General features: G+C 39.7%; 1 long non-coding RNA gene across 5 annotated transcripts; it reads right to left on the bottom strand.

The window, feature by feature from the left end:
- Positions 1 to 841: 841 nt before the first annotated feature.
- Positions 842 to 3,284, bottom strand: LOC123124858 (uncharacterized). Of its 5 annotated transcripts, none has more exons than XR_006461257.1 (4): positions 2,995 to 3,284; positions 2,447 to 2,925; positions 2,262 to 2,359; positions 849 to 1,862 (listed from the first exon to the last, which is right to left on the bottom strand). It is a non-coding gene; the product is annotated as an uncharacterized lncRNA (long non-coding RNA). The 5 variants fall into 5 exon arrangements; XR_006461266.1 differs by having other exon boundaries at positions 878 to 1,833; XR_006461244.1 differs by having other exon boundaries at positions 842 to 2,359.
- Between the last annotated feature and the right edge of the window lie 9,273 nt (positions 3,285 to 12,557).

Here is a 12,557-nt window from a genome sequence, read left to right as displayed (position 1 = left end):
GCGTTACTAAACGCTTCCGCTTTCGGTCTACGAGGGTACGTGGACACACTCTCCCGTCTCGTTGCTATGCATGTCCTAGATAGATCTTGCGTGATCGTAGGAATTTTTTTTGAAATATTGCGTTCCCCAACAAATATGCCCTAGAGGCAATAATAAATTTGTTATTTTATATTTCCTTATTTCATGATAAATGTTTATTATTCATGCTAGAATTGTATTGATCAGAAACTTAAATACATGTGTGAATACATAAACAGATACCGAGTCCCTAGTGAGCCTCTACTAGACTAGCTCGTTGATCAAAGATGGTTAAGGTTTCCTAACCATAGACATGAGTTGTCATTTCATAACATGATCACATAATTAGGAGAACTAGTCGTCAACCCGTGCATTCGCACGGGCTAGCCAACAAATTGTATGTATTAAATTTATAAAATCCGAAGAATAGAAATGCATATGAAATATTACTATTAATACATAGTTTACTGTTTCACTTAGGAAGAATATCATAGAATTATGATATTTCACTCCAGCCAACTGGTATTTGTCAGACCAATCTGATTGGAATATGAGTGACTGCCATCTAAAAAGAGTAAATGGCACAGCTCTAATGGAAGCTAACTAATATTACAACTAAATTCTTATAGGTTACTACTACAAATTTATATCCGGAATTGCTATAAAAATTCGAAGTATATGCAATAGTTTACATGTTTTTATAAGGAAAATTTCACATCAATAATTTTTCCCTGAAACTTGTAGTCAGCATTTGATAAACTATGAGTGATGTTACATGTCACCATTTGACAGGAGGTGGTGGTACAACTCCGATGAAACCTCAAACTGATTACTAACTAAAATATTTAGAAGTTGCCACCAAAAAATCTATAACTGTAGTTTCCTACCAACCCGATTAATATTTTTATAATATTTCTATAGATCTTGTGTAATTTGGTTCAATAATGCATTCAAGTGTATGTAGCATATAATAAGTTCACATTGTGAACTAAAAGTTATAGAATATTAACTGAATAAAACAATCAGTCTGATGTACACAGTAGTATTTCTTCACCTGATCAGATTAAAATATGATGAGCTTATAACTTTACAATAACAAAACTTTGTGCTTATGTTAGCTGGTGTATGGCTCTTACAGTAATCAAGAGTACTTAGTATGTATTATAAACTACCATGACAAACAATAAATATTACAATAGAAATCCGAGCAGGTCATTCATAAATCATATGAGGCATATGCCATATGGCGAGGATGTGATTCTTGGATATTATTAAAAAAAATCTAGGATGATTAGGACCAATCAGTCATGAATAGTTTTTACATTTTCCCTTGATTTCCATTTAAACTAACTCTGTTATCAAAATCATTAAATGATGCTACTATTTTTTGGAATAAGTTTACAGAAAAGAGTTGACTTCTCTTTGTGATTTCATGGATGGTTCTACATAGCTAATCACTCATAACAATTGATAGTCCAAATTAAAACCAAGTGCATGTCATGCTAATGCATGTATCATGTGAAAATGTTTATCCTCAATGCATTGCAATGGAAATCTAAGCAGTAATATCATCTTAGCATGAACCAACATTCGGTGTCACTCCTCGAGGCCCAAGAAGATGCTAGTAATCACTGATACAACCACATGTACCCTGAATCTTCCGTGAACTCTTCAAGATTGTTGTCCATCCCGAGCCATATAACTGTAGCATGTGTTCATTACAGTGGGCATCACTTCGTCGAGGGCATCACGGAATGCAGGAGTATTTCACATGGTAGTGGCCCAATGAATTGCTTTAAACTACCATCAATATGACTGCCATAAACCAATATCCATCAAGGGATCTGTCCATATGAGATACAAATAGATGCTTGGTTGCAGCGTGGTTTGAACTTGGAAGGTAGGTTGCAAACATAAGATAATATAATAATTCTGGAGCGATGAAATTAATACCAAACAGTGATTGTGCAATTTGGAGGAGAGTGAAAAACATAACAAAAGTTTGACATCGTAAGAAGCTAGCCCTCTGACCTCATTTAAATGTCTATAAAAAAGATCAAACTGAATTAGTGTGCCTAACTTGCAAGTATGTGGTTACAATTAAGCTAACTTCTAAAGTATGATACTCTTCGACTATAACTCCTACCACAATTAGTATCATCTGAATATGTAGCAGGAGTCTGAAACTCACTAATACCGGAACTCCTACAAATATACTATGGTATAGCACATATCAAACCTACCCTATGGGAGCATTGGATTTAGTAGCAGTAGTAAAGCAGGAAGGAGCCGGAGTTGTGGAGAGAGAAAGAGCGAAGCATGACGGCCAGGAAATTCCAGTCTGCAAAGAATGACACACGTACATGTAATAACCCATATGACTTCCCAAGTAGGTTGATCGATTCCAGCGAGATGTGCTAATATATACCTACATACACATAGGTAAGACAGATTGCTTTCTTTGAAGTGTTAACAAACACACGCCAGAGATATGTCTGCGGCGTTGACTTCTGAACTGAGGCGAAGCGGGATGGCTTGATACAATCTCGATGTGGTCCTGCACAGGGTTCGTCTGGCAAAATGCAAAAGTAGAAGGCATCTTTGACCAGCCTGAACATGCACGTACACACCATCCTTATCAACGATGCACATAATCAATCATTGCTTGAACTGTTAACAAACGCACGCTAGAGATATGTCTGCATCGTCGACTTCTGAACTGCAGTGAAGCAGGATGGCTTGATTCAATCTCGATGTGGTCCTGCACGAGGATCGTCCAGCAAGATACAAATGTAGAAGGCATCCTAGATCGGCCTGAACATGCACGTACACACCATCCATATCCACCATGCACATAATCAATCATTGCGGCTCAAAACGCTGTGCACAGGAACACGATGTGTTTACCTATAGCAAACTGATCTCATTAGTGGGTGCTAGAGGATCAAATAAGAGTTTCTGATTTGGATATTGTACCTTTTATCGAATCGATAGCTTGACGACAAACCTATGATGCCGGGCGCAAACTCAGGCCGTCCAAGAGATGTTATTTTTGTATAAGCCTGTTCCAGTCTGGAAAGAGATCACGTGATGTTCACAGGTTGCTTCTCCACCATATTGCTGAAGTCATGGATCGAGGATTTGCTGCCGGATCGAACTCATCTCCAACAGATCGATTGAAAATAGGGCCTAATAGTGGGCGGACGAGGAAGGCGACTTTTTTTTGTGGAGGGGAGGAAGGCGGGTTATGTGGGAGAGAGAGGGAGAGGATCTTGGTCTCCATATTTTCTGGATCTGAGTCTCGTTAAAGTACTTCTGTTTTCATGACCGAGAGAGGATTACGGGCCTTTTTTTTAGGGTTGATTACGGGCCTTTTGATCTTTTTTGTTTCACTGGCGATTTTATCTATACATTGGTGCCTAATAATTTGGCCTTCTGGGCGTTTTTTTTTCCGACGGATTAATGGATTGATCTACACCGTGTTAATTCGATCCCACCAAATAAACGGCTCCTAATTACTGATTAACGTGGGAATTTTTAGTAAGCTTGTAATTAGTATAGGTATAGATAGATAGATAGATAGATAGATAGATAGATACATAGATAGATAGATACATAGATAGATAGATAGATAGATAGATAGATAGATAGATAGATAGATGATGTGATGGACAAGACCCATCCGTTAGCTTAGCATAATGATCATTCAGTTTATTGCTATTGCTTTCTTCATGTTAAATACATATTCCTTCAACTATGATATTATGCAACTCCCGGATACCGGAGGAATATCTTGTGTGTTATCAAACGTCACAATGTAACTGGGAGATCATAAATATGCTCTACAGGTATCTCCGAAGGTGTTTGTTGAGTTGGCATAGATCGATATTAGGATTTGTCACTCCGAGTATCGGAGAGGTATCTCTGGGCCCTGTCGGTAATACACATCATAATCTTGCAAGCGAACCACTAAGGAGTTAGTCACAAGGTGATGTATTACGGAGCGAGTAAAGAGACTTGCTGGTAACGAGATTGAACTAGGTGTAGAGACACCGACAATCGAATCTCGGGCAAGTAACATACCAATGGACAAAGGGAATTACATATGTTGTCATAACGGTTTGACCGATAAAGATATTTGTATAATATGTAGGAGCCAATATGGGTATACAGGTTCCACTATTGGTTATTGACCCGAGAGGTGTCTCCGTCATGTCTACATAGTTCTCGAACACGTAGGGTCCACACGCTTAACGTTCGTTGACGATATAGTATTATATAAGTTATGTGTTTTGGTGACCAAATGTTGTTCGGAGTCCCGGATGAGATCACGGACATGACGAGGAGTCTCAAAATGGTCGATAGATAAAGAATGATATATAGGACGATGGTATTCGGACACCGGAAGTGTTTCTGTGGGTACCGGGTAGTTATCGGGTCACCGGAAGGGGTTCCGGGCACCCCTGGCAAAAGTTATGGGCCTTCTAGGCCAAGAGAGGGAACACACCAGCCACAAGGGGCTGGTGCGCCCCCATAATAGGCCGTCCTAGGAGGAGAAGGAAAGAGTGGAAGGGAAAGGAAAGTGTGGAGTAGGACTCCCCCCTCCTTCCCTCCCCCCCTCTTTCCTTCCCCCTTGTCCAAACATGGCAGGGGGGCACGGCCAGGGCAGGAGCCCTAGGGCCGGCCGGCCACCTACGTGATGTGCCAGGCTGCCTCCCCTCCCCCTCCCACCTATATATATGTGGGAGGGGGCGCCTAGCACACACCAGATCAATTGTTAGCCGTGTGCGACGCACCCCTCCACCGTTTACACCCCCGATCATATTTTCATAGTGCTTAGGTGAGGCCCTATGGAGATCACTTCACCATCACCGTCACCACGCCGTCATGCTGATGGAACTCATTTGCTACCTCGCCATCTTGCTGGATCAAGAAGGCGGAGGACGTCACTGAGCTAAACGTGTGCTGAACACGGAGGTGTCGTACGTTCGTTAATAGATCGGTTGGATCGCGAAGAAAGTTCGACTACATCAACCACATTGTGAAATGCTTCTGCTTACGGTCTACGAGGGTACGTAGACACACTCTCCCCTCTCATTGCTATGAATCTCCTTGATAGATCTTGCGTGTGCGTAGAATTTTTTATTTCCCATGCAACGTTTCCCATCACCTTCACCTCAGTCCTTTTTGAAGTCGGGTCGACCCAAGGGGAGCCCACGAGAGTTATTGAAGTCGGTTGACCATGAGGTACCCACAAGATAATGATGCAGCATGACCGGGAGGGCAGAGACCGCCCTAGAGAGGGATGGGCTTGGCCCTTGTCATAAGCCTGTGAGATAGGGCGATAGGATCATTGATCGTTTCCATGATCTCCCTATACATTAACGGGTTTGGATATATGATCGGAGTAGGCTTCTGGCCTTTTCGCACTAACTACCACGCGGTTTAAGTTATGGGCACTTGGCATCTTACGATTCTTCCAAAAGCTTTGTTAGACGCCCAATTCAGCATTACGGCACGGTCGAGCAGGTGCCATCCAGGACAGAGGTGGTGCTTGGACCCGACCCTGCTCGCAATGACTCAAAGTGCTTAGGGGTGAGTGGTCGAACAACCCCTTCATGTAGGATGTAGACCGGCGGGGACCTCTCCGTGGAGACTAGGTAGGACTACAGTGTGTCGATCAGCCAAGGCCAGGCATGACGAGGAAAAGTGTATCCGGCCAGAGTTAATCGAGTGTGTTGGGTAAGTTGGTGCACCCCTGCAGGGAAGTAATCTATTCAAATAGCCATGTCCATGGTAACGGATGCTCGGAGTTGTATCCCGATCTATGATGTCTACTACACAACTTGTTCTTGTAGACTTGTGTTGGGCCTCCAAGCGCAGAGTTTTGTAGGACAGTAGCAATTTTCCCTCAAGTGGATGACCTAAGGTTTATCAATCTGTGGGAGGTGTAGGATGAAGATGGTCTCTCTCAAACAACCCTACAAACAAATAATAAAAAGTCTCTTGTGTTCCCAACACACCGAATACAATGGGAATTTGTATAGGTGCACTAGTTCGGCGAAGAGATGGAAATAAAAGCGTAGTAATGATAGTAGATATTGATTTTTGTGATAGGAACAATAAAAAACAGCAAGGTAGCAACTAACAAAAGTGAGCACAAACGGTATTGCAAATTTGCAATGCTTGAAAATGAGGCCTAGGGTTCGTACTTTCTCTAGTACAATATCTCAACAATGCTAACCTAATTGGATCATATAGCCATCCCTTAAAGTGCGATGAAGAGTCACTCGAAAGTTCCTATCTAGTGGAGAACATAAGAAGATTGTTTGTAGCTATTCTTTCAGATCGATCTATCCAAGAGTTCGTACTAAAATAACACCAAGTTATTCTTTCTAGTCGATCTATCAGGAGTTCGTACTAAAATAACACCAAGTTATTCTTTCTGGTCGATCTATCAAGAATTCGTACTAAAATAACACCAAAGCAAATTCAGATTCATAATACTCAATCCAACACAAAGCACCTCAAAGAGTGCCCCAGGATTTCCGCCAGAGAAACAAAAGATGAGAACATGCATCAACCCATGCAAAGATTACCCTAATGTCACCTCGGGAATCCGCGAGTTGAGTGCCAAAACATATCTCAAGTGAATCAATATAATACACCATTGCCACCACGCGTATTCATATGCAAGACATATGTCAAGTGCTCTCAAATCCATACAAGTATTCAATCCGATAAAATGAAATCTCAAAGGGAAATCTCAATTCATCACAACAAGATAGAGAGGGAGAAACACCATATGATCCAACTATATTAACAAAGCCCGCGATACATCAAGATCGTGCCATCTCAAGAACACGAGAGAGAGAGAGAGAGAGAGAGAGAGAGAGATTAAACACATAGCTACTGGTACAAACCCTCAGCCCCGAGGGTGGACTACTCCCTCCTCATCATGGTGGCCGCTGGGATGATGAAGATGGCCATCGGTGATGATTTCCCCCTTTGGCAGGGTGCCGGAACGGGGTCTAGATTGGTTTTTCATGGCTACGGAGGATTGCAGCGGTGGAACTTCTAATCGAGGGTTATTTCTGATGGTTTCTCTATTTATAGGAATTTTCAACATTGGAATCACGTGAAGATGGGCCTCGAGGTGAGCACAACTCACCAGGGCGCGCCTGGGCACCTTGGTGCGCCCCGGTGTCTTGTACCCTACCCCTTCATATTCTGGTCCTTCCATGAAGCTTCGGGGATCTCTTTTATTCCAAAATAAATCGTCAACAAGTTTCAGCTCATTTGGAGAACTTTCATTTCTACACAAAAAACCAACATTGCGGTAGTTCTGTTTAAAACAGTGTCAGTCCGGGTTAGTTCCATGCAAATCATACCAAAACCATATAAAATTGTTGTAAACATGGCATGAATACTCCATAAATTATAGATACATTGGAGACGTATCAGCATCCCCAAGCTTAATTCCTACTCGTCCTCGAGTAGGTAAATGATAAAAGAAATAATTTATGAAGTGTGAATGCTAGCAAAGTGCATAAGTTTGATCAATGATAATTTCAATCACTTTTTCTAGCATCATAACAGCAACTCTTTCTCATAAAAGTTATCATGATAAAGTAGCGTTGAAAATGGAATTTTTGTTGTGGAAAGCTACCTATCATATTCATCATATACGCTTTATTTTGTAGCATGGACATTTGGACTTGAATGATTCAAAGCAATAGTCTATAATTTGACATGAAGATATCAATACTCAAGCATAACAACAAGCAACCATGTCTTTCAAAATATGAACACTACAGAAAGTTATCCCTAGCCCAGCATGCTCAATCATTGATCCATTCGCAAAACACACTCGCATATTAGCTACATCCGATGCTCAAGTATGATCGTAGTGCCCTTTAGTTGGTGCTTTATAAGAGAAGATAGATAGGCCCTTCGCAGAGGGAAGTAGGGATTTGTAGAGGTGCTGTCAAAGCTGAAATTGAGAGAAAAAAGCTTTGAGAGGCATCTTTTCCCGTCAACAAAAACGACCGAGTAATTCCCAACACTTTCCATGCTAGATATATCATAGGCGGTTCCCAAATAGAAAATAAAGTTTATTCCTTTTTCCACCATTTATTTCACTTTCCATGTCTAGTCGTATCCATGGGTGCCCTCCATACCAACACTTTCCAAGGAATTTATTATTTGACAACATAAAGTAAATTTCTTTTTCATTTCAGGATTGGGCATCCGTATTACCGCCGCACTCTCATGCAATGATAAGTGAATAAACACTCATCTTGAGAATAACACATCTAGCATGAACAATATCAGCCACCCGCTATTGTTTCATGAGCGGTACGAGCACACAAAAAGGAAATTATTTTGAAAATTAGAGATGGCACATACAAATTTGCTTAGAATGGCACGAGAATACCGTATATAGGTAGGTATGATGGACTCATATGGCAAAACTGGGTTTAAGGATTTTGGATGGACAAGTAGTATTCCTACTTAGTATAAGTGAAGGCTAGCAAAAAGATTGAGAAGCAACCAACCAAGAAACGAAAAATCACATAAGCGAGCCTTGAGCATAACTAACACCGAATAATGCACCACAAGTAGGATGTAATATCATTGCATAACTATTGACTTACGTGCTTGCATAGGGAATCACAAACCTTAACACCAATATTCTTACTAAAGCACAATTATTCATCAACATGACTCACATGTCACTATCATCATATCTCAAAACTATTACAAAGAATCAAGTTTATTTTGTCCAATGATCTTCATGAAAGTTTTTATTATATCCCTCTTTAAAATCTATCACTTTGGGGCTAGTTTCATATGTTGCAATTGCTTTTGACAAGCTCAAATAAATTTGAGTGAAGAACATGAGCTTAAAAAATTTAGTCTCTCAAAATAATATAAGTGAATCATGAGAGAATTTATTCAAAAATATTAAAGCACACCATGCTCAAAAAGATATAAGTGAATCACTAGAGCAAATGACTAACTACTCCAAAAAGATATAAGTGAAGATCAAGCGAGTAGTTAAGTGAAGGGGTAGCTATGTGAGGACTCTATTTTATTTAAAAACTTTTAGATCTAAGTATTTTATTAAAACAGCAAGAAAAACAAAATAAAATGACATTCCAAGAATAGAACACATCATGTAAAGAAGCAAAAACTTAGGCGCGACCGAGGCTAACCGATAATTGTTGATGAAGAAAGGTGGGATGCCTACCGGGGCATCCCCAAGCTTAGATGCTTGAGACTTCTTGGAATGTTATCTTGGGATGCCTTGGGCATCCCCAATCTTGAGCTTTTGTGTCTCCTTAATTCCTTTTATATCACAGTTTCCCTAATTTTTAAAAACTTCATCCACACAAAACTCAACAAGAACTCGTGAGATACGTTAGTATAAATCAATGCAACACCTTGTCGTTATCTACTGTACCTAATCACTAAAATTATTATTCAACATTGCATACTAATTTCCTTTGCATATTTAGTACTCCTATCCTCAAATAGAACCATTAAACAAGCAAACATATGCAAACAATACAAACATAACAACAATCTGCCAAAACAGGACAGTCTATAATGGATAAAGAAATATCCATACTTACTTAACTCAAACAATTCTGAAAATTTACCACACAGTAGAAAATTTATCATAGATTATTTTTCAAAACAATTCAACATTTTATCACATTCTGACTTTTCTCGGGAATTTTTGCAACAACGACAAACTTTCTGTTTTGAAACAGCAACTCATATACTTGCAAAATAAGCATGGTAAAGGCTATCCTTGCCACTTTTATTGAATAAAAGATACAAAACATTATTCTAAATAACAGCAAGAAAATCCTAGCAAAATAAAAAGACGCTCCAATCAAAACACATATCATGTGACGAATGAAAATATAGCTCCAAGTGAGGTTACCGATAATGTTGAAGACGAAAGAGAGGATGCCTTCCGAGGCATCCCCAAGCTTAATTGCTTGGATCTTCCTTGAATATTACCTTTAGGGTGCCTTGGTCATCCCCAATATTAGGGTCTTATCACTCCTTATTCTCCTCATATCGATATCTCACCCAAAACTTGAAAACTTCAATCACACAAAACTTGACGGGACTTCGTGAGATAGGTTAGTATGATAAAGACTAATCATTCACTTTGGTACTGTCAAAAACAAGATTAATAATTGTTCTCACACAATGCCTACTGTACCTCATCATTTCCACAATTTATATTGAGCAATATAAGCCATAGAAACTAGATAACAAGCAAACTATGCATTGAAAACAGAATCTGTCAAAGACAGAACATTCTGTAGTAATCTGTACTCCAACCATACTTATGTAACTCCAAAAATTCTGAAACACTAGGACAAGGTAAGAAATTTGTATATCAATCATCTGTGAAAAAATTCAGATCAAAAGCACGTTCCAGTGAATTTCTAAAATTCCTGGACTGAGTGCAAAAGTTTCTGTTTTTTGGACAGAATCAAGTCAACTATCGTCCCCACTCTCCCAAAGGCTTTACTTGGCACTTTATTGAAAAAGAAAAAAAACGTGATTACTACAGTAGATTACTCATGTGAACACATAAAAATAGTAGGTAAAACTGTTGGGTTGTCTCCCAACAAGCGTTTTTCTTTAATGCATTTTTAGCTAGGCTTGATGATTTCAATGATGCTCGCATAAAAGTAAAGAATTGAAACACAGAGAGAGCATCATGAAGCGTATAACTAGCACATTTAAGTCTAAGACACTTCCTATCCATAGGGATTTTGTGAGAAAACAACTTATGGGAGCAAGAATCAACTAGCATAGGAAGGCAAAACAAGTGCAACTTTAAAACTTTCAACATAAAGAGAGGAAACTTAATATTATTGAGATATGTAGAAGCATATGCTCCTCTCTCATAATAATTTCCAGTAACATCATGAATGAATTCAACAATATAACTATCACATACAGCATTATTTTCATGATCTACAAGCATGGAAATTGTATTACTCTCCACATAAGCAAATTTATTCTCATGAATAGTGGTGGGAGCAAACTCAACAAAATAACTATCATGGGATTAAAAATTAAAATCATGATGAAAAGTTTCATGGTTATCATTATTCTTTATAGCATACATGTCATCACCATAATCATCATAGATAGCAACTTTGTTGTCAAAACCAATTGAAACCTCTTCCAACATAGTGGATTCATCATTAAATAAAGTCATGACCTCTTCAAATTGAAGGAAATATGCACTAGAGGCAATAATAAAGTTGTTATTTATATTTCCTTATATCATGATAAATGTTTATTATTCATGCTAGAATTGTATTAATCGGAAACTTAGTACATGTGTGAATACATAGACAAAACTGAATGTCCCTAGTATGCTTCTACTTGACTAGCTCGTTAATCAAAGATGGTTAACTTTCCTAGCGATAGACATGTGTTGTAATTTGATGAACGGGGTCACATCATTAGATAATGATGTGATGGACAAGACCCATCCGTTAGCTTAGCATAATGATCGTTTAGTTTTATTACTATTGCTTTCTTCATGACTTATACATGTTCCTCTGACTATGAGATTATGCAACTCCCGAATACCGGAGGAACAATACCTTGTGTGCTATCAAACGTCACAACGTAACTGGGTGATTATAAAGATGCTCTACAGGTGTCTCCAATGGTGTTTGTTGAGTTGGCATAGATCGAGATTAGGATTTGTCACTCCGTGTATCGGAGAGGTATCTCTGGGCCCTCTCGGTAATGCACATCACTATAAGCCTTGCAAGCAATGTGACTAATGAGTTAGTTGCGGAATGATGCATTACGGAACAAGTAAACAGACTTGCCGGTAATGAGTTTGAACTAGGTATGATGATACCGACGATCGAATCTCGGGCAAGTAACATACCGATGACAAAGGGAACAACGTATGTTGTTATGTTTGACCGATAAAGATCTTCGTAGAATATGTAGGATCCAATATGAGCATCCAGGTTCCACTATTGTTATTGACCGGAGATGTGTCTCGGTCATGTCTACATAGTTCTCGAACCCGTAGGGTCCGCGTGCTTAACGTTCAATGACGATTTGTATTATGAGTTATGTGATTTGATGACCTAAGTTTGTTCGGAGTCCCGGATGATATCACAGACATGACGAGGAGTCTCGAAATGGTCGAGAGGTAATGGTAGATATATTGGAAGGTTGTATTCGGACACTGGAATGGTTCCGAAGTGTTTTGTGTATTTTTCGGAGTATGGGGAGGTTACCGAAACCCCCCGGGGAAGTAATGGCCTTAATGGGCTTTAGTGGAAAGAAGAGAAGGGACTCAAGGGGTGCCCCCCACAAGGGCTGGTCCGAATTGGACTAGGAGGGGCGGCGCCCCCCTCTTTACTTCTCCCCTCTTCCTCCTTCCCTCCTTCTCCTAGTTGGAATAGGAATGGGGGGCAAATCCTACTTGGACCGGGAGTCCAAGTAGGACTCCCCCCCTTAGCGCGCTC

Source organism: Triticum aestivum, chromosome 1A (assembly GCF_018294505.1).
Source record: "Triticum aestivum cultivar Chinese Spring chromosome 1A, IWGSC CS RefSeq v2.1, whole genome shotgun sequence".
In the NCBI taxonomy this organism is placed as follows: domain Eukaryota; kingdom Viridiplantae; phylum Streptophyta; class Magnoliopsida; order Poales; family Poaceae; genus Triticum; species Triticum aestivum.
Note: the sequence above shows the minus strand (reverse complement) of the source record. Positions and strands in the feature narration are given on the sequence as shown.